The sequence below is a fragment of the Saccopteryx leptura genome, chromosome 1 (assembly GCF_036850995.1).
Source record: "Saccopteryx leptura isolate mSacLep1 chromosome 1, mSacLep1_pri_phased_curated, whole genome shotgun sequence".
Classification (NCBI taxonomy): Eukaryota; Metazoa; Chordata; class Mammalia; order Chiroptera; family Emballonuridae; genus Saccopteryx; species Saccopteryx leptura.
In genome coordinates, this window is record NC_089503.1 from 27,803,693 (window position 1) to 27,826,121 (window position 22,429).

The following is a 22,429-nucleotide window of genomic DNA, read 5'->3' on the forward strand; positions in this document are numbered from 1 at the left end:
ACATGACTTTCTGATTATTAGATAAGTATGTTTCAGCCCCAGGAATATTTAGTATTAAGTAGAGAACTGATACAGTTATTTCAAATCAATAGAATAGTAGTCTTGTGTTAAAGAATAATTTGTGTCTGGTTAGTATTCTAAGAACATGATATTCTACAGAAACCCATACTAATTTTGAGACAGGAGCAACACCCCAGTTGCAAAATTGATATAAAGAGATAAGTATATATTTTCAGCTGTCACAGCTTATTTTCAGAATATCCTCAGTGGAGGCCTGACCAGGTGGTGGTGCAGTGGATAGAGCATCGGACTGGGATGCGGAGAACCCAGGTTCGAGACCCCGAGGTCCCCAGTTTGGGCGCGGGCTCATCTGGTTTGAGCAAAGCTCACCAGCTTGGATCCAAGGTCACTGGCTCGAGCAAGGGGTTACTCAGTCTGCTGAAGGCCCGTAGTCAAGGCACATATGAGAAAGCAATCAATGAACAACTAGCAGGGGTCGTCAAACTTTTTATAAAAACCCCCCACTTTTGCAATGCTGGTCAACCTGATTCCTACCACCCACTAGTACAGGGGTCCCCAAACTACGGCCTGCGGGCCACATGCGGCCCCCTAAGGCCATTTATCCGGCCCCCGCCGCACTTCCGGAAGGGGCACCTCTTTCATTGGTGGTCAGTGAGAGGAGCATAGTTCCCATTGAAATACTGGTCAGTTGGTTGATTTAAATTTACTTGTTCTCTATTTTAAATATTGTATTTGTTCCTGTTTTGGGGTTTTTTTTGTTTGTTTTTTTTACTTTAAAATAAGATCTGTGCAGTGTGCATGGGGATTTGTTCATAGTTTTTTTTATAGTCTGGCCCTCCAATGGTCTGAGGGACAGTGAATTGGCCCCCTGTGTAAAAAGTTTGGGGACCCCTGCTCTAGTAGGTGTTTCAGCTTTCATAGTGGGCCAATCGTGGTACTGTTTGGTTGCTCTGCTACCGCCCACCATGAAAGCTGAAATGCCCACTAGTGGGCGGTAGGGACCAGGTTGACCAGCACTGCAAAAGTGGGCGGTTTTTATAAAAAATTTGACGACCCCTGAAAGGTGTCGCAACGAAAAACTGATGATTGATGCTTCTTATCTCTCACTGTTCCTGTCTGTCTGTCCCTATGTAACCCTCTCTCTGACTCTCTCTCTCTGTCTCTGTAAAAAAAAAAAAAAAAAAGAAGAATATCCTCGGTGGATACAAAGTGTTCTATAGAAAAAAATTAAAAAGAAGAGGTGATGAGGTGCTACTGTTGGAGTTTGCTAAAGAGATGAATTCCCAAATCAAATCTGGAGCAAGAGTCTGGGTGCTCATGTTGAAAGAGCATCCTCAGACTTGTGAGTTTTTTAAAGGTGTGAAAGCCGAAACCCTCCTGGAGAACAGCGGGGGGGCTGGGGGGGGTATAGGGGGTGCTTCCTCTCCTAAAGCCCAGTAGACAAGGTTAATGGGAAAAAAACACAAGTCCCCACACAAAGCACTTAAGGCAAGTTTTTATTTTAATTCAGCCTATCTCTTGGCACCACTGGCCTCAACACAACTTTCCTTCTTCCTGACTTTGGAAAGAAGAACGCCTTTCTGGGATTGCACACCGTCGAGGATCCAGCCCTTCCCAGGAGGCCCCCAAGGTCACGGCAAGGGAGGCCGCCTGCTGAACCTGCTGAACGGCACACTTCCTGGGCACGTGCTTCCCAGGTGCCCCTGCCTGACCAGGTTGGGGCATTTGCCCTAAGCTTGCCCCAGTACAGGTTTGCTCCCTACAATGCCTGCCCTCTCTCATGACAGGAGAGCCATGGGCCACATCCTGCACGAGGCCGCAGAGCGCCACACTCTGCAGGTGTCTAGCACTCGGCCAGCAGCCCTCAGAGTGAGAGGCAGGCTCCGTGACATGCGCATCCCACAGCCGCGGGCAGATGACGCCCTGCAGTGCACAGGGCTCCGGTTTCTGCTAGGCCTGTGTTCGGGCAAGCATCACACCAGGCTGTAGAGAAAGACAGACACGGGCACACAGCAGCAGGGCACAGCAGCGAAACAGATCAGCGAGAAAGAGAGGCCAGGAAGGGAGACACAGCCAAACAAGTTAGTCAGCATATTTGTCAGGTGGCTAAAGGAAGGGTTCTTAGGAAAAACAAGTGTAAGTTTGATGATGTGTTTCCGGTAGAGACTGACTTCTCCTTCTGGTCATATTCATCAACCCCCATGTTACAACCACCCCTGTAACCATCATCACACCGTCCCCATTATCATCAGTACAAATAAAACAGAGTGAGTGAGATATGCACACTGTGTTACTGATCACACCCAGCATGAGCAGCCCTGTGAGTGACTATCACCACAGCATCACCATCATCAGCTCCACAACACCTGGGTGAGTGCCCACGCGTGCTTCGTGCTGTAGTACTCTGTAAAAAAAAAAATCAATGAAAACCTAGCCCCAGTCCAGCCCTCTACTGCTGTGTTATCAGCATTATTATTAACTAAAATGAATCAAATGCTTACCACGTACCAGGAACTGTATAAGCATTAAATCTTACAAACCCTTGTAAGGTATTAACATCTTCATATGACCGATAAGAAGATAGATTTAGAGAGGTTAAGTGATGTGTCTAAGATCACAAGCTAAGGAATGATGAAGCAGGGATTTGAACCCAGACTGTCCAGCTTTATGACTGACCCCAGTGAGATGTGTGTTGCTTCTCACTAGCTTCCCCAGTGGTTTTCAAACCAGGGTGCTTCCAAGAAGATTCATTAGGGCAGGAGGAAAATATTAGAACTGCTATTTATTCATTTTTACTTATTTCATCCTTCAGTTTCTACTTTATGTTTTATCATACACTTAATTTACCATCCTAATAGAGTTTATATATAATTTATGAATAAATGAGTCATATTATGGATACATACTTAACTCTTTACTGATAGAAATCTGCAGTCAAAAAAGCTTGGAGACCACCCATCTGGACAAACTAAGATGTGGCCAGCCTCATAGTTAGGGAAATTAAATCAATTGGATGTGAGCTTACCTCGGGGAAAATATATTCAATGTGTATAATTCTGAATCGTGATAATAATTGTGTTTTGTAGAACTAAATTCTTGATTTCAACAAGTGACTAAAAATGATAACATATCCTTTATAATGGCCTCTCTTGAAATTTATTTAACAAATTACAAACGCACCTATATTAGCAGCAATAACATAGGTTAGTTGTCTAATAAACATTTTAAAGAAGTATAATTTCATCCCTTTTCTGAGTCTGCTATGAAGATGCCTCAAACTTTTCTTCATTAAAGAGCAGATACAGGTATACGTACTTTCAAAAGTAATCCTTATCTTTTAGAGAAACATAATGTAATGCTTAGGTGTGAAATCACATGATGTCTAAGATATGCTTCAAAATGATCTGGAGTCAGAGAGTATGGGTGAGGAACCATAAAAGGGCAGAATTAGCTAAGTGTTTATCATTACTGAAGCTTGAAAGTGGAACTCCATTAATTTTTCTGCCAACTTCTGTGTATGCTTTAGTTCCATGATCATTAAAATGTAAGAAAAAAAAAGGTCACACCTTTTTTTCTATTGAGCCCTGTCAAAATTAACATTCCAGTTGAGAAAGGAAAAGACTGACCAATTTTGGGCTCCATAGAAATTACTGTATTCTGTTTCATTTGTGAAATCATGACTTTGTCTGGTAAATGTGCATCGATTTGTTTGCTGCTGTGTTAGAATCAACCTCACATGAGAAATACAGTGAAGAAAGGAAACACACTGGATCTCATTTTTTTTTAATTATTGCATAGACTGTGCAGGGAAGAATTCAGAAAAGAAACCTCATGTATCATTGAAATAAATGTCCTCTGAAAGTACCTTTCAGCTAATATTATGGGTGTGGCTAACAGTTGTAACATGTTCCACACACAGGTGGCTCTCAAGGGTAAGACCACTGACTTCAAATCTGGTTAAAATCTCAGTGTCCTTGGCCGGAGGGGCAGGAAGCAGTTTGAAGAACCCCAAACAACATTTCAAGGGAAACACAGTGAGGTGCAGACCAGGGCTCCCACAGGGACAAGAACCAACAATGGTGAGTGCTCTGCCATTGGAATTAAACCACGGAACAGTCTACCCACACATTTATCAAATAATGCAGAGAAGGCAGGAAATGGCAGTGTTCACCATGGCCCACAGCTACTGAAAAACCAGGAAATCTCTCCCGAAGGAAACACCCACCTGTTGGCCATACTGTTGCTCCAAGAAACCAGGGTCACCCCGCCAAGTGGCCTCCGGCAAGAGTCCTCCCGGAGTTCAGCCTCCAAGCTCTCTTCAACCCTTTCTGTTCTGAGTAAGAGTTTCCACACCAAGAGCTCAGTTCCAACTACACCTGAAGATAGTATCACCATGACAGGTAAAAATAGGCCCGGCTTTCCGGCTGGGCCGCCAAAGCACACAGGGCCCCAGGGACAAATGGGCTGATTGGGATCTCTCGCAGTTGTGACGTCTTCTTGGAGAGCAGCTGAGGGCAGCGGGAGCAGTGTCATCAGACGGTGCTACCAAGAAAGCATCGGGGAGACGCGCAGGAGTGCTCCCTGTGACATGGGCTTGCCTGGGAAGGGAGAGGACGGGCCCACACCGCCCTGACAATAGGGATGAAACAAAAAAAGAGATGGATGGACCAGGCTGACGTGAGGCCGCTGAAGTCCTTGGGTCCAACTGGTGGGCTGCGCAGTGGCATGACTCTGGGATCACAGAAACACAGGTGGAGGAGGTTTGAAAGGTCACTCGTCTCAATCCTTGCCCTGGTGGAGGAGCCGAGGCGTGGCTTGGAGGGCAGCTTTAGGTACTCCATAACCTTTGTCAGCAAACATCCAGGTTGCCCCAAACACACACACAATCTAAAGGAAAAAACAAGGAAAACTCTTCCCCCCTGGTGAAGAGATCAGCATCCCTAACCCTCTCCTACAAAGGAATTTCGGGAGCAGGCCTGCCCTTTTCACCTTCCCAGAGTGTCAAGGCCTTAATCAACTGTACAGGCTGTCAGCATCTTAGAGACAAGGAACGCACGGCCCCAGGAGAAAACCTGCACTACCTGTGAAAGGCACCCTCTGAAAAATTTTCCCCCAGCCATCTGGTAATAGAGATCATGAGCCTGAAAATAAATTCTCATTCCGTTTAAGCCAGTAATGAATGTCTTGAATCTGCACAAAGGAAGTGATCCTCAATATGGTAAAAGTTTTACACAAAACAATGTTGCCACAACTTGTCTTTAAAAGTGCAAACGATTAAAAACTGTAGAACAGGGGTCCCCAAACTATGGTCCTCGGGCCGCATGCGGCCCCCTGAGGCCATTTATCTGGACCCCGCCGCACTTCTGGAAGAGGCACCTCTTTTATTGGTGGTCAGTGAGAGGAGCACAGGATGCATCCATATCCTGTGTTCCTGGAGTACTATATGTGGCGGCATCGCTCACGTACAGTACTACTTCCATTTTGTTTTTTTTACTTTAAAATAAGATATGTGCAGTGTGCATAGGGATTTGTTCATAGTTTTTTTTATAGTCCGGTCCTCCAACGGTCTGAGGGACAGTGAACTGGCCCCCTGTGTAAAAAGTTTGGGTACCCCTGCTGTAAAAGAATAATGATGGATGATGCATTCACTCAACCTGATAATGTTCAGCCATCAAAAATATTTTTGTATTGAGGAGGTAACAATACAAAAATACGTTAAAATGTTAAGAAATTTGGACACTGAATTCCATATTCATCAGGTTCAATTCGTATTTTTTAAGAAGACCTATTCATAAAATGACTAGAAATTCTTACACTTAGATGAGGCATCTAGAAGAGTAATATTCATAGAGAAAAATACTGACTAGTGGTTATGGGAGGCTGGGAAAGGGGATAATGGAGAGTTCTGGGTCAGTGGGTAGAGTTAGTAGAATTTCACTTTGGGATGAAAAGGTTCTGGAGATGGATGGTGATCATGGTTGCACAACCGTGTGCATCTACTTAGTGGCACTGAACTATATACTTAGTAACGGCTAAAATGGGCAATCTTTATGTTGTGTATATTTTACTGTGATCAAAGTGCACAAAAATATGACTAAAAGGAAATAAACTAAAATTTAATAGAAGTTATATATGGATGGGAGAACTTTGTGTGACTTTTTTTCTTATTTCTAGTTTTCTGTATTCTCTAAAATGTATCAAAGGAATGTATTTACTCCATCCTGGAAAACCCAATAAACCATATTTAAAAAACAAATTTAAATATGAGATTGAATAAAAACATGTCTAATGTCTTCCTAAAGTTTTTAAGGGTAACAATAATACACTTTCTTCACTTAGGTTAGTATCTTGCCTTGCCTGAGTCCTCTGCTCACTTCAGAGGAGGGAACTGAGGCTCAAAGAGGTTCAGTGACCTCTCAGGATGACAGAGCGTATTGAGGATAATGACCATGGCAATCTTAGGCCCTCTGCCCTTAATGTGGCCCACATATCGCCAAGAGCAGACATTCAGTTTGCCGTCAGACACAGCTTCTCCAAGGCATAGAGAAAAAGCCCGTCTGTTAATTGGCAACTAACTAGCTTCTACCTTCCTTAACCTTTCAGCTTTCATAACAAAGAAACCATTGGTTAAAAAAAAAAAATCTTGAATTTAATCCAAAAAAGACAATTTGTTGATGGATCCTGTAGCCAGCCAACTCATTTCAGCAAACTTGTTCTGTTCTCTGCTTCTCAGGAATAGGACCCTTAGGCCTTGAAACTCTGAATCACTGAGGGCTCAGTGATGCTCAGGAGCTGGGACACCCCGAGGTTGAAAATTTAGACTCATCCCTGTTGGAACAACTTTTCACAGAAAGGCTATTAGTGATTTAATATCATAATTTCATTCATTTTCATCATTTAGAATATTGAATTACCTGCAGCGCCTGCTACTCCTTGTTTTTTCTCTTTAAACAAGGCAGCGGACAAGCCAGGGGACTTGGATCCAAGAGCCTGAACGCTTCACTGACGAAGATGAATTTCACACCCGTGGGTGTTGTGGGCCTCGCTCCGCGTCTCCCTGCCCTCGGCTTCCCAGTTACCTTTCGCTGGCCCTGCTTGTCAGCTCCGTGACTTTTGCACGCCTGGAAATGAAAAATCAGGCAGCTCACGTGAAGCACAGAACTAGTCATGAGTTCTTTGCTAAATCCCCTGAAATAAAGGAAATTAATGCTGGTATCCAGCACCTAGTAATTAAGGAACAACGCCTGATTAGTAAGAGAGAGAATATGGAGCAATGAGAGGTCTCAGCAGAGCCTCGAGAACCAGCTCGGTCGGTGGCGGAGACAAATAGATACCAGTGAGTCAGTCACGTTCAGTCTACACTGAGGGCCATCGATCCAGAGGCCAGTCTGTGACTCAGCACAGAACCATGCTCTGCCATTCCATGGAGAGGTCACAATAAAATGGGATGCCTTGGCTATGAGCAACGATAGAGGAGTCATAGCAAAATGTCTAAATGGGCAGAGGGAGCAGACTTTACCTCAGATGTCACTCCGTCCATTCCCACCCATCAGCTCTCGGAGAGTACTTTGATTTCTGTTAAAATGTAAATCCTTTGTAAAGTACAGCACAGGAAAATGTCAGTAATATTGTAATAATTGTGTACGGTGCCGAGTGGATACTGGAAATATCAGGGGGACTTACATACTTTCACTTTGTAAAGTATCTAATTGTCTAACCACTAGTCTCTACTCTTGAAACTAATGCCAAATAATACTAAATGTAAACTGCAATTCAAAAATAAAATTTTAAAATAAATTAATTTAAAAAAAAATATATATATATACACACACACACAAAAGTAAACCCCTTAGACTGTTTGTCATAAACTCCCTGGAGGAAAAGCAGGGGCTGAAACACTAGTGAGGGACCAGCAATCTACTTGAGTTTTGGAGACTGGGAGAGAGAGAGTGTCAGAGGGCAGCTGGGTTGGTTCTAAGCAAATTTCATCTTTCTCTCGATGTAGCCTTGGACTGAAGTTACCCAGGTAGCATCTTTTTTGGGAAAGTAATCTTCATGACCGTTTGGGCAAGGGATGGCAAATGCCTGGCACAGTTACTGCCATCCCTCTTCTCCCGACACCTCTATGTCTCAAACAGTAACAGGAAGATAGTAACACCTTCCTCATTGGTATTCTATGAGCTCCACTAGAATGAAAGGTCCACAGAGAGGGGCTGCCAGGCTGCCCAATGCCAGGGCACCAGCGTTCACAAAGTAGCCTATGTGTATGGCGCACCCTAGAGTTGTGCATTTTTAATTGCAAATAGCGGCGTTGCGGTGAGAACAGGGATTTTGTCACCACTGTCCTCAATCTGCCTTAAGCACTTGGAATTGTGCCTGACTCCAAGTAGGAACTCAATAAATATGTTTTGGGTAAATAGAACCTTTTGAGGACTTAAGTAAATATGTAAAGGCTTTGGCAGAAATGCTCAGTAAATGGAAGCAGTGATTATTGTCGATGATATTGCTGAATGCAATAGGAACACCTTCCCCATGGGCTTCATGAGGTGCTGGGCTTGGACGTTGAGGGGCATTCTCCACCGAGCCTCCAGCTCCTGATGACAGTGGCTTTTCTCAGATTTTCCCACCTGGGTGCTGGGGACTTTGCCCTTCTGTCCCACTTGGCCTGGCTGGTCCCCTTCCTGCTCCCAACCCGGTTCTGACCCCAGTCTGACCTCGAGGCCACTGCAGGACAGGAGGAGTGTCACCCTGGCTGCCACGGGAGCAGCTGTCTCATCTTCGCGTAAAAGTCAGGACTTTCCTCTTCTCTGCCCCTTCTTGGCTCCTTCATCTGGCACCAGGGCTGCTATTCAGTAGCCCAGTGCTACTCAAAGGCCACGGCTCCTTCTTGGAAATGGCATAGCCCTGAAAACAAGGGGCCCAAACACTTCTGCCAACAGGGACATTGCATAAGAACATCAGTGTGTTCCAGGTGACAAGAATCCAGCTTCAGAGAGGAGAGCAGGGACTCTTCCCTACTCTCGGGCAGGCTATGTGGACATTTAAGCCACCTCTCATTCAAAGGGATGAATTTGGTTTTAGAAATTAGACCCTGGCTTCAGCCTGGAGTTGCCTCTCATCTCCACTGTGACTATACCCACAGGGACAGTCCCTTCTGGGGGACAATATGTGGCTGTCACCTTTGTATAACATGAACAATGTCAGGAGGGAACCCACCCCAGAAAAAGGATCTCCTCAAATGCCTGGGATTCCATTATTAGTGATTCACTCTTTTGGGTTAGCACCACCCACTCTCTGGCCATCCTGGAAAACACAGAACTCCTGGGAGGGGTGACCCATTAAGTTCCTAACACCCGGAGTGAATAACTTCATCAGACATTTGTTTTCCTCCTGATGGGAGAGACATGTGGGTTCTTGGCTCATGATGTCAGGTTGGGTCTCACAGGAATGACGGAAAAAGGACAGACTTCCCGTTGAATTTCCTTAACGTCACCTGCTTTCCTAGAGCTGGGCCTGCTTTTCTCAAAGGCAGCTGGCCCGTACCTGTTGATTTTCTTAAGTCAATCACCATAAGATTCACAGTCAACCAACATGCACAAAGGCAAGCTTCATACCCACATGTAATAGACATCTGGCCAATGTCTGTTATCCCCACCCCTTCCCAAAAATGAAAAGATAGATTTGCCTTGGGAGAGTGGACCAGTAAGTCCATGCCTACCCTTCGTCTCCTGGGATAGACATGTCAGAGAAACCAGGTTTCTCCTCTAGTCCCTACTGCAGCGTGGGCATCCCTGGGATAGACATGTCAGAGAAACCAGGTTTCTCCTCTAGTCCCTACTGCAGCGTGGGCATCCCTGGGATAGACATGTCAGAGAAATCAGGTTTCTCCTCTAGTCCCTACTGCAGCGTGGGCATCCCTGGGATAGACATGTCAGAGAAATCAGGTTTCTCCTCTACTCCCTACTGCAGCGTGGGCATCCCTGGGATAGACATGTCAGAGAAACCAGGTTTCTCCTCTAGTCCCTACTGCAGCGTGGGCATCCCTGGGATAGACATGTCAGAGAAACCAGGTTTCTCCTCTACTCCCTACTGCAGCATGGGCATCCCTGGGATAGACATGTCAGAGAAACCAGGTTTCTCCTCTAGTCCCTACTGCAGCGTGGGCATCCCTGGGATAGACATGTCAGAGAAACCAGGTTTCTCCTCTAGTCCCTACTGCAGCGTGGGCATCCCTGGGATAGACATGTCAGAGAAACCAGGTTTCTCCTCTAGTCCCTACTGCAACGTGGGCATCCCTCTGCCCAGTCAACCCACTTGGTCCATGGATCCTTTGCTCTTGCTGCAGGAGAGAGCAAGAGAGGGCTGGGTGTGTGTGTTTGAGCAACTGCTTGCTGGGGACTGGATTCTTGGTCCCAAGGCCATGAGAGTTTGAAGAGCCTCTCGCTTGGTGTTGACTCTGCTCTGCTTCCCAGCTCTGCAACCCCCCCTCCCTGCCCCCAGAACCAGGCCCTGCTTTAGCCCTCAAAAGGTTGACCATGAGGGACTGCATGACCAGCCTCCTTTGTCCTCTGCCTTTAGGTACTCTCAGCCAATGGGAGGCACCAGGAGGAGTTTGGGAGACAGGGGGAGAGAGAAGCAAGTGCTCTGTTTCCCCCACTCCCTCCCTACTGGACCAGGGTTGTGGCAGTGGCTGTGTCCCTGAGCTATGGTCACAGCTTCCCTGAGGCACCCTTATCCCATGGCTACAATACTCACCTGGGTTCCAAGGCTACCAGGGGTGGAAAAGAACTCATTCTTGCTAGTCCTCAGGTGTTCAGCCATCTCCTACTGATCAGCATCCTTTACCTACCATTCACCAGGGCTGTCGTAAGGACCAACTGGGACTCTGGTAGCAGTCTCTTCACCAACACCTGCTGAACAATGAGAAAAAATAAGGAGAAGAAAACCTCTTTCGAAGAAGCATGTGGATCAGGCTCAGAATTAACCAAGAGAAGTCACTTCGCCCATGCTCAGCCCATCTGTCCTCAAGATCCCTGGGCTGACCCTGGATATCCGGTTCCACTTTCGCCATCTGCAGAAACAGTGCATCCATCTGGAGCAGGGATCCTAAGGAAGATTTTTTTTTCCTTTTCATTTCTTATAGCCACTTAGTTACCTCTCTGGAAAGTGAGAATTCTTCCTAGACATCTCTGTGTTGGTTCAGCCAATAAGTATTCAATCAAAGATGCTATACTTTCCCAAAGAAGGACAAAAAATACACAGAAACATAGGTTTCCCCTTTAGCCTTTCACTTTTTAACATTATTCAATTCATACTTTATACCACAATGCTGGTCATTCTCTCAGTCTTGGAACGTCCGGACAATGGAAAAAGCAACAATAAAAACAGAAGTAAGGTGAAAGGGCAGTAAAAGTACAACATGAACTACAGAGAGGCCCCATCCTCAGATGGGAAAATGAAAGCCCAGAAGGTGGAAGGAAGCTGCCTTAGGTCACACCAGTGGCAGAATCTGGGCCAAAACTCTGGCTCTTTCAGAACCCAGGATTAGCCTTCCCACCATCCTATGGACACAACAGCCCAGTTACCCAATGAGAACTCTTACCCTACTGCATCTACTTAACTGTTTCCACTGCCAAACTATAAGCTCTCTGCGCCAGTGAGAGCCTTCATTCTACTTGAATTTACTTATCTATTCCCTCTACTGGACTGTGAGTTCTATGAGGACAGAAGCTAAGACTCGTTTATCATTTTACCAGCAGACCCTGGTTCAGTGTCTGGAACATAATTCTTTCTGGAATGAATGAATATTCTGTGGGAAGACTTCTATACTTTCAGATGTCAGACATTTTAAGTCATACATCCACCAGCCCTCATCGCATCCATTAGGAGACCACTCAAAGTCACAAGCCATAAAGCCAAGGACACCACACAGATATCTAGATTCTAGCTCTGAATCCTATAATATGCAGCGTGTCTAGATTGGCACTTAAGGAGCCATATGAACTCTGTCTTCAGAGGCTTTCAGGAAGAGAAAAAGAGATTGACAGGCAGGCTCCTCAACTTGGAACCCAAGAACCTCATTTTTACTACGAATGATAGGAAGTGTTTACCAAATATTCCACATGCTCCCATAATTTCCCATGCCTACCTTTCAGCTAGAATGGGCTATGTGATTTGCTCTGGGCACAAACTAAGGGTGTAAGTGACATGGGACACTTCTTAGCTAAAGCAGTTAATGGCTGATGTGCCTCCTCCATCTCTCTCTTCACTGCCTCAGTGTCCTGAATGTCATTTGTTCTAAATGGTGCATCTATAAGAAGGAGTAAGGCCAATCAGCTTACATCAGATAGCTGATGAGGGAGAAATCAACATTTAATATATTAACTCACTTAAATTTTGTGATTATTTATTACTGCAACATAGAAGACATTATCCTGACTAATGCACCACGTAATATGACATTTGAATGGTGTTTGTGCCAAATTGAATTGTTGGCACTATTTTCCCATTTCCTGTAACTCAGGAGCTAGAAAAAAAATCAACATTTTTCAGACACCCTTGAAAAACATGGTTCTAGGAGCAAATTAGCTCCCCCAATAATGCCTTTGTGTGAACCAGCATTATAATGAAAAACTCACCAATATGTGGAAATTAAGCAACAGACTCCTGAATGGATCAAAGAAGATTCAAAAGGGAAATCAAAAAATAGCTTGAATGAAACGAAAATGAAAATATAACATACCCCAAAACTTCTAAGATACAGCAAAAGCAGTTCTAAGAGGCAAGTTTATATCAATAAATGTTTACATTAAGAAAAAGAAAAAGATCTCAAATAAACACTAACTTTAGACCTCAGGAATTAAAGGAAAAAGAGTATACTAAGCCCAAAGTTATCAAAAAGAAAGAAGTAACAGATACAAGCAGAAATAAATGAAATAGGCTAGAAAAGCAATAAAAAACATCAACAAAACTAAAAGCTGGAGTTTTTTTGAAAAGGTAAACAAAATTGACAAAGTCTTCAGCTAAACTAAGAAAAGAGAGAGACTCAAGTAAACAAAATCATAAATAAAAGAGAAAACAGCCCAGGCAGTGGTGCAGTGGATAGAGCATCGGACTAGGACACAAAGGACCCAGGTTCAAAACCCCGAGGTCGCCAGCTTGAGCACAGGCTCATCTGGTTTGAACAAGGCTCACCAGCTTGAGCCCAAGGTCATTGGCTTGAGCAAGGGGTGACTCGGTCTGCTGTAGCTCCCCAGTCAAGGCAAATATGAGAAAGCAATCAATGAACAACTAAGGAGCCGCAATGAAGAATTGATGCTTCTCATTTCTTTCCCTACTTGCCTGTCCCTATCTGTCCCTCTCTCTGCTCTCTCATCTCTGTCACACACAAAAAAAGAGAAAACATTACAACTGATATGGCAGAAATACAAAAATCAGAAGGACTGCTATGGACAACTATATGTCAACAAATTGGATAACCTAGAAAAAATATTAATTTCTAGAAACATGCAACCTACCAAAAATGAATTGTGAAGAAAGAAAATCTAAATGGATCAATAACAAGTAAGGAGATTGATTTAGTAATCTAAATCCTCTGGACAAACAAAAGCCTATAAAATTTACTGATGAATTCTATCATTTCAAGAACAATTACTACCAATTCCTCTTTTTTTTTTTTTTAAATAAATTTTTATTAATGGTAATAGGATGACATTAATAAATCAGGGTACATATATTCAAAGAAAACATGTCTAGGTTATTTTGTCATTAAATTATGTTGCATACCCCTCGCCCAAAGTCAGATTGTCCTTCGCCACCCTCTATCTAGTTCTCTGTGCCCCTCCCCCTCCCCCTAACTCTCCCCCTGTCCTCCCTCCCCCCACCCCTGGTAACCACCACACTCTTGTCCATGTCTCTTAGTCTCATTTTTATGTTCCACCAATGTATGGAATCATGTAGTTCTTGTTTTTTTCTGATTTACTTATTTCACTCCTTATAATGTTATCAAGATCCCACCATTTTGCTGTAAATGATCTGATGTCATCGTTTCTTATGGCTGAGTAGTATTCCATAGTGTATATGTGCCACATCTTCTTTATCCAGTCTTCTATTGAAGGGCTTTTTGGTTGTTTCCATGTCTTGGCCACTGTGAACAGTGCTGCAATGAACATGGGGCTACATGTGTCTTCACGTATCAATGTTGGGGTATATACCCAGTAGAGGGATTGCTGGGTCATAAGGTAGTTCTATTTGCAGTTTTTTGAGGAACCACCATACTTTCCTCCATAATGGTTGTACTACTTTACATTCCCACCAACAGTGAATGAGGGTTCCTTTTTCTCCACAGCCTCTCCAACATTTGCTATTACCCGTCTTGTTGATCATAGCTAATCTAACAGGGGTGAGGTGGTATCTCATTGTAGTTTTGATTTGCATTTCCCTAATAACTAATGAAGCTGAGCATTTTTTCATATATCTGTTGGCCATTTGTATCTCTTCCTGGGAGAAGTGTCTATTCATGTCTTCTTCCCATTTTTTTATTGGATTGTTTGTTTGTTTGTTGTTGAGTTTTATGAGTTCTTTGTAAATTTTACCAATTCCTCTTAAACCCTTCCAAAAATCACAAGAGGAAGGACCACTTGCAATCTCATGTTGCAAAGCCAGCACTACCCTGATACCAAAGCTGGATAAATATACTCCAAGAAAAGAAAATTACATTCCAATATCCCTGGAATGAATATAGATACAAAAATCCTCAAGAAAACACTAGCTTCCAGAATTCAATAGCAAATTAAAAGAATCATACAACATTATCAAGTTTGATTTATCTTTTGGGTGCAAAGACAATTCAACATATGCAAATTAATAAATGTGATACATCATATTAAAAGAATGAAGGATAAAAATCATATGATCATCTCAATAGATGCAGAAAGAGAAATTGATAAAATTCAACATTTTTTTTAAGAACGCTCAACAAATTATGTATAGAAGGAATGTAGTTCAAAATAATAGAGTTAACACATGACAAGCCAATAGGTAATATACTCAGTGGTTAATAGCTGAAAGCTTTTCCTCTAAGATCAGGAACAAAAAAAGGATGCCCAATCTTGCCAATTCTATTCAACATAGTATTAGAAATCCTAGCCAAAGGAAACAGGCAAGAAAAAGAAATACAAGTTAATTTTGTATCCTGCAATTTTACTGAATTTGTCTATTAGTTCTAAATATTCTTTTAGTGGAGTCTTTATGGTCTTCTACATATAAGATCATGCCATATGCAGGATACAAAATTAATTTACAAAAAAATCTGTTGCATTTCTATGCATTAACAATGTACTATTGGAAAGAAAAATTTAGAAAGCCATCTTATATTTTACTATTATTCAACCATAAGAAAGAGGGAAACTCTGCCATTTGCAACCACATGGATAAACCTAGAGGACATCCTGCTGAGTGGAATTAGCTGACAGAAAAAAGTACTGTATGATCTCACTCATACGTGGAATAAAAAAAAAATCAAACTCAAAAACAGAAAGTAGAATGCTGGTTATAAGGGGCTGGGGAATGGAGGTGATGGGCAGAGGCTGGTCATAATCATAGGATACAAGCCTTCAGTTATAAGATGAATAATTTCTGGGGTTCTAGTGGATAACATGATGACTATGCTTAATATTGTGCTGTGTCTTGAAATTTGCTAAAGTGGTAGGCCTTGAGTGTTAGAACCATTTAGAAAGTGGTAACTGGGAGGTGATGGATGGGGCAGGACTGTGGTAACCATTTCACAAAGTATGTCAAATCATCACATTGTACATGCTAAATATATACAATTTTACTTGTCAATTATAACTCAATAAAGCTGAGGGAGAAGACAAATTGAGGTGCTCTAAGACTCTGACCAATGGTTCTTCTGTTGTATAATGCTAACTTTGAGTAGTCTTGGTAGAGAAAGTTCGCCTTCCTGAACCATGGGGACCCACCTGAGTATTCTAGAGGACTGTGTGTGGAATTCGCAAGTGGGAGCAGGGCAGCATCCACCGCATGCTCACAACATTTAAGATTGTGAAAGACACCCTTTAAATAAAATTTAATAATCAGTATTTGCTTTTATGGCATGGTTCATAAAAACATACAGTCCTCATAAAGAGCAGCCATTGCCAGCCAAAACCTGTTAAGTGCCTAGAGATTTTATTTCAGAGTTAACAACCTGAGTTCCTCACATGTCTCAACTAATGATGCCCTATGTGACCTTGAGCCTCTAACTTAAATGTCTTGTGCTTTATTTTCTCTGTCTATAAAAGGGATATAATGACACTAGCTGCTGGATTATGTTGGCAACATGCTTAGAGATCCCCAGATCAAAGGTGCTCCACCTGGACCAAATGAGATGATGATGGTGTTTACAATCATTAGTTTGTTATTATTGTTGTTGTTTAAGGTGGCCATGTTGGAGGCCAGGAAATAGGGCTGCCTTCACCTTTTCATGCTGCAAAAGCCACTGACATAGAGACCACTCATTTCATCGACAGCACATGATACCACAATGCTAGGCTCCCCCTGATGTGTAAGGCATTCTCCTTCTTCGAAGAAGGGCCACAGTTAGAGCATCTCCAAGGGGTAAATACCTGTCTTTGAAAGAAGGTGGCCAATGAGGAAGACCTTAACTAAGGAGCCTGGGACCATAGCCAGGAAGCTTTAGATTTGAGTCCCAACTTCACCACCTAGAATCCTGTGGCCTTGAGCATGAGCCATAATTTCCCAGGATCATCATTCCCTGACTGTAAAATAAGGATGTTTCATTAAAATGATCTTTTGGTCTCCTAAGTCTGATTTTAATCGTCATCCTAAAAATCACAGCAGGGGATTCTGCCCAGAGAAAATCATGCCCGCACTTTTCTCCAGAGTATAATGACACTATCATCACCACGCTTCCAACAAACAACGGTCCCCTCACCCACACTCAGGCAGTAATGTGTTAAGTCTGAGACAAGGAAATGTATTGGACTTGTTTGAAAATTTACCAGCAAACGGCGGACTCAAAATTATAAAGTCAAAATCTATGTAGCAGTAAACGCTTATGGTGGTTTTCAAAGTACGCTCATGTGGGGTCATTGCGTGCCTTTCTGGGGCCTGGGTACAAAAGGTGCCCCATCTGGGTGAATGAATTTGAAAAGAATCCTCCCGTGAATGTACACTGCTCTGTGTACACATGGCTTATAAATAGACTGTACTTTGTGCAAAGAAAAAGACATCCTTATCCCCAGGTAAGGACAGTCCTGTTCCCAAGCCCAAGTCTTAAGGAGTGGAACATGGGCCAGACTTCAACACCCAAGGGACTCCTTGGCCAGCAGTTTTTTGCAGCATACACACTGCATAACCGTAGATGGCAGCCTCGGACCTGTTGACTCCTAAGGGTCCCATAGAGTCCCCTATGAACCTCCGATGGTTGATGGAAATCATCCCCCCACCCCACCAGCTGATTTTTACTTGCTTTACATGATACTGGCTGTCCATAAAAATTTTGGTACTTTGAAATTTTTGATAACTACTGTGCATATATAACATAGAAATAAAAGGAGTTTTTGTTTGGAGCTATGTAGAAGCTCAAATCTGGAAAACATTTTCTGAAGCCATAGTTTAAAGAAATAAGTTAAGTTGTTCAAGACTGTCCATCAACGTGAACTTAGAACTACAAAAATTCTTCCCCCACCCCCACTCTTTCTCCAATGCATATACCGTATTTTCCCAAGTATAAGATGCTCCCATGTATAACATGCCCCTTAATTTTGGGGGCCCGAATTTTGAAAAAAAAATGTATTACATAAAGTTATTAAACTCAGGTTTTATTCATCATAAAATTCATACAACTCTTCATCACTGTCAAAACTCCCATCCATTAGCTTGTCCTCATCTGTGTCTGATGGCAAATCACTGTCTTCAACAATGAGCACAAAAACAAGTGCAAAAAAGGGGGAAATGCAAGTAAAAAATCTACAACTACTCTATAAGACACACCCAGTTTTTAGACCCCAAAATTTTCGGGAAATAGCACATCTTACATATGAGGAAATATGGTACTTTATACCTGGGGTATCTCTCCTGTCAAAATCAGTGTTTTTAGCCCTGGCCGGTTGGCTCAGCGGTAGAGCCTCGGCCTAGCGTGCAGAGGACCCGGGTTCGATTCCCGGCCAGGGCACACAGGAGAAGCGCCCATTTGCTTCTCCATCCCTCCGCCGTGCCTTCCTCTCTGTCTCTCTCTTCCCCTCCCGCAGCCAAGGCTCCATTGGAGCAAAGATGGCCCGGGCGCTGGGGATGGCTCTGTGGCCTCTGCCTCAGGCGCTAGAGTGGCTCTGGTCGCAACATGGCGACGCCCAGGATGGGCAGAGCATCGCCCCCTGGTGGGCAGAGCGTCGCCCCATGGTGGGCGTGCTGGGTGGATCCCGGTCAGGCACATGCGGGAGTCTGTCTGACTGTCTCTCCCTGTTTCCAGCTTCAGAAAAATGCAAAAAAAAAAAAAAAAAAAATCAGTGTTTTTAAATATGGGGGGGGAGAGAATGTCACCCTATATACAGTGTAAAAAAAAAGTTACCGCCCTGGCCAGTTGGCTCAGTGGTAGAGCATCGGCTTGGTGTGCAGGAGTCCCAGGTTCGATTCCCAGGGCACACAGGAGAGGTGCCCATCTGCTTCTCCACCCCTTCCCCTCTCCTTCCTCTCTGTCTCTCTCTTCCTCTCTCGCAGCCAAGGCTCCATTGGAGCAAAGATGGCCAGGGCGCTGAGGATGGCTCCATGGCCTCTGCCTCAGGTGCTAGAACGGCTCTGGTTGCAACAGAGCAACGCCCAGATGGGCAGAGCATCGCCCCCTGGTGGGCATGCCGGGTGGATCCTGGTCAGGTGTATGCAGTCTTTCTGACTGCCTCCCCGTTTCCAACTTCAGAAGAATACAAAAAAATAAAAAATAAAATAAAAAAGAAGTTGCCTCACTTTCTGTATCTATCATGGTCTCAGGTAATCAAATTATCTGGGATGCAACCATGTCCTCATCAGATGCCTGGAAGCAGCACCTGTCAGGCTCCTAGCTCTCATTTCTCTCTCCCCTCTCCTCTCCTCTCTTCTCCCTGTCCTTCCTTCTTCTCTGCCTCGTCTTACACACACCAACTTGATGCCACAGGGACATTCAGATGCCTAATCCTCAGCACAAAGGCATACTATGACAGCCTTTATTTGATGAATAGAGAACTTACCTGCAGCTTGATGCCTCCCCAGACTATACACTGGGATGCTCGTCACAGGTCCTCACAACTTCGAGGCAGATCCTATCATGCCCTCCTGCCAGGATTCATCTTGCAGGATGGAGGGAGACATGAGAGAGGGCCACTCGCACTCAAGTCTGACCCAGTGACTTCATCTCCACCTCTCTTCTTCTCTGACGATTGAGAGAGGTCAGGCATGGGGAAGGAAGTGGCGGATCACATCTAGCTCTCGCATCTTCCATCTGAACGCTCAGCACTTAGACTTAAAACTGTGCCACATCAATTTGAATGTTCTGCCATGCCTTGAATGGAAAACGTTCCTAAGATGGGAGCAAGTGGAAAGTGGAGGGTATCACAACACTTAAGTTAATTTTCACATGTCAACCTGCCACAAACTAGCCCTGGGGGACAGGGTGAAGGAGAGGGAAGACTGAAGGTGGGACGGGCTCTGTGAACAAGAGAACTCTGTCGCAGAATGGGAGCCCAGCGGTGGCACTGGGACTGCACGCAGGATGGGAAGGCTCTGTAAAGATTTGTATCAAGCTCTTTTTAAAACAATGTGCATCCCCGACAGCCCAGCAATTGCATTTCTAGGGGGTAAGATAACCAGACAAGTGCACAATGATTATCTACAAAGATGTTCCATGCAGAATTGTTTACAGTGCAAAGAAATTGGAAATAATCTACATGTTCAACAGTAGGGAACAGATATGGAAATAGCTATGTTTGCAAAGGAATGGTGTGTAACCATTAAAAAGTTATGATCTAAACTATATTTACTAGAATGGATAGATAGAAAGCTATCTGGTTAAGTGAAAAAGCAGTTTACTAAGCATTACATTTTTGTTATATATGCATCAGGTATATAAATATTAGCAACAGTTATTCTAGTGTGAGTTGCTCTCTGTTTATATTTTCTAAATTCTCTACAAAAACCAAATACTAATTTTTAAATAAGAAATAGTAATAAAAACATTTTGGTTGTGTACAGAATACAAAGCTAGGTAATTTGGAAGAAAAAGAGGAAAACCACTCATAAGTAAAACAGAGAGCTGTTTTACTTAAATTCTGAAAAACTCATTGGTAAGACCAGTATGCCTACTTGAAGGGATAGCTCTTCTGCGTCTCTGCCCTTCTCAAAGGGGTAGTGTGTTAATCAGGGTTCTTCGCTGCAAACAGCAGAGCCCACTGTGGCCGGTTTCAGCAGAAAGGGAGTTCATGAAGGGATATTGTGACTTCTACTTTCAGGAATATGGACTAGACATACTTCTCCCTATTTCTCCCATTAAGTATAAAATTTAGAGTAAATACAGCAATCTTTCTTCTCTTCAGTTTTCTAGATTATGTTTAATGGTTGAAGCAAAAAATTATATTATCTGACATAGTTCTAAATGTATTTAGAAGAAATATTTAAGGCAATTGCAATATAAATGGTGAAGGGTGAAGGACTTAAAGGGACATAAGTTTCTACACTTTATTTGAATCGGTAAAATTCAACAGCAGTAGATCATGATAAGTTATGTATATATAATGTAATATTAGAGCAACCACTAAATGAGCTATCAAAAAGATACAGTTGAAAACATAACAGATAAATCAAAATGCAATTCTAAAAAATATTCAAGTAACCTACAGGAAGACAGATAAAATAAAATACAGAAACAAACAAATAAACAAAAAAAAGAGAATGAACAGAAAAGAAAAACTAAAATAACATACTTAAGAACTGTGAAACCAGTAAGTGTTAATGGTCTAAATATAGAGATTAAATGAGAAAGATTGTTTAGTAGACTTAAAAATATGGCTCAACTATATGCTGTCAGACTTCAAAAGAATGCTATAGGTAGGCTGAAAGTAAGAGGATGGGAAAACTATGTCATGCAAACTCTAAGCAAAAGAAAGCAGGGTATAGAATTATATAAAAAATTCCAGAGCAAAGAAAATCACCAGAAGCAGAAGAAATTACATCATTTCAAAAGGGCCGATTCACAAGAAAGATTTGGTATTCCTAAAAGAGTATTATTCATCAAATGGAGTTGCAAAATACTTTACCAATATAACCTGGAAGGAGAAATAGAAAAGATCAAAACAGTAGTTGCAAACTGCAGCACCCCTCTTTCAACAATTAATACAACAGCTAGAGAGACTATCAACAGAAACATAGAACTCAACCATGCTGTCAAACCTACAGAATCTAATCAACATTTATAGAACACCCTACCCCGCAACAGCAGAACGCACATGCCAGCATCCGTGGACCATGTACAGGTAGCCCACATCTGGACCATCAGGCAAACCTTAACAAAGTATAGGGTACTGAGTAGCTCACAAACCTCCTGGAGGGTCTGAGAGTCAGACTCGGATGCTCCGCCACAAAGAAGAACAAGAACACCCCTCAAGCCCCGCAGCAGAGGTACTTCTGCAGATGCCCCTGCCACCACCCCTGGACTGTGCCACACACTGACTCTGCCAGGACACCAACCACTGCTGCCCCTGAAAACAGCTCTATTGCAGTGCTGCCTTCCTTATATATCCCCTTTCAAGAGCAAAGTCTGCTTTGCAGGGGGCGGGGGGTGGGCTCAGTGAAGGAGTCTATGTCATGACTCCTGCCCCAGCTGTAAGTAGTCTGAGAAAGCCCACAGAAAGCTCCTCCACTGGGGAATCAAGACTCAGAATGCAGAATCAAAACTAAGAAGATATGCAGAAAGGCTAGACTCCACAAAGCTAAGGAATGCCTACTGCAGAATGCATGGCCCCCCAGGCCTGCACCAGCAGCTGTGCCCGGCCTCTGTGTGGGTCTGGCCCACAGTGTGGGTTCCCACGCATGTACAGCAGGAAGCCCCGGGCTCCCCAGGAGAAGCTAACTGCTTTCCCAGCCTCCCTTGCACGCCTGTCCAGCCCCGAGCTCACTTCTCACACATGAGAACTCTGGGGTGGAATAAGTTACCAGTTAAAATGAACTCATTGCAAGCTCCATGTTATCTCACCCTCCAATCTTGCTTGAGTGAATTCTTATCTCCAGGTCGAGGTTGTTTTTCAGCAGAAATGAATCAAACTCGGGCACAGGACCAGCTATCTGTCAGGAGGAGCAAGGAAGGGCGGAACATGCGAATGTGTATGCACCTTCACACATGACAAGGCTCTTCTGGTCAACCTGA

The 22,429-nt window shown here is 43.4% G+C and overlaps 1 long non-coding RNA gene across 2 annotated transcripts; it reads right to left on the reverse strand.

The window, feature by feature from the left end:
• Positions 1 to 1,534: 1,534 nt before the first annotated feature.
• Positions 1,535 to 21,720, reverse strand: LOC136388719 (uncharacterized). Of its 2 annotated transcripts, none has more exons than XR_010748209.1 (6): positions 21,605 to 21,720; positions 19,263 to 19,591; positions 10,777 to 10,934; positions 6,936 to 7,142; positions 4,247 to 4,752; positions 1,535 to 2,425 (listed from the first exon to the last, which is right to left on the reverse strand). It is a non-coding gene; the product is annotated as an uncharacterized lncRNA (long non-coding RNA). The 2 variants fall into 2 exon arrangements; XR_010748208.1 differs by having other exon boundaries at positions 4,247 to 4,908.
• Between the last annotated feature and the right edge of the window lie 709 nt (positions 21,721 to 22,429).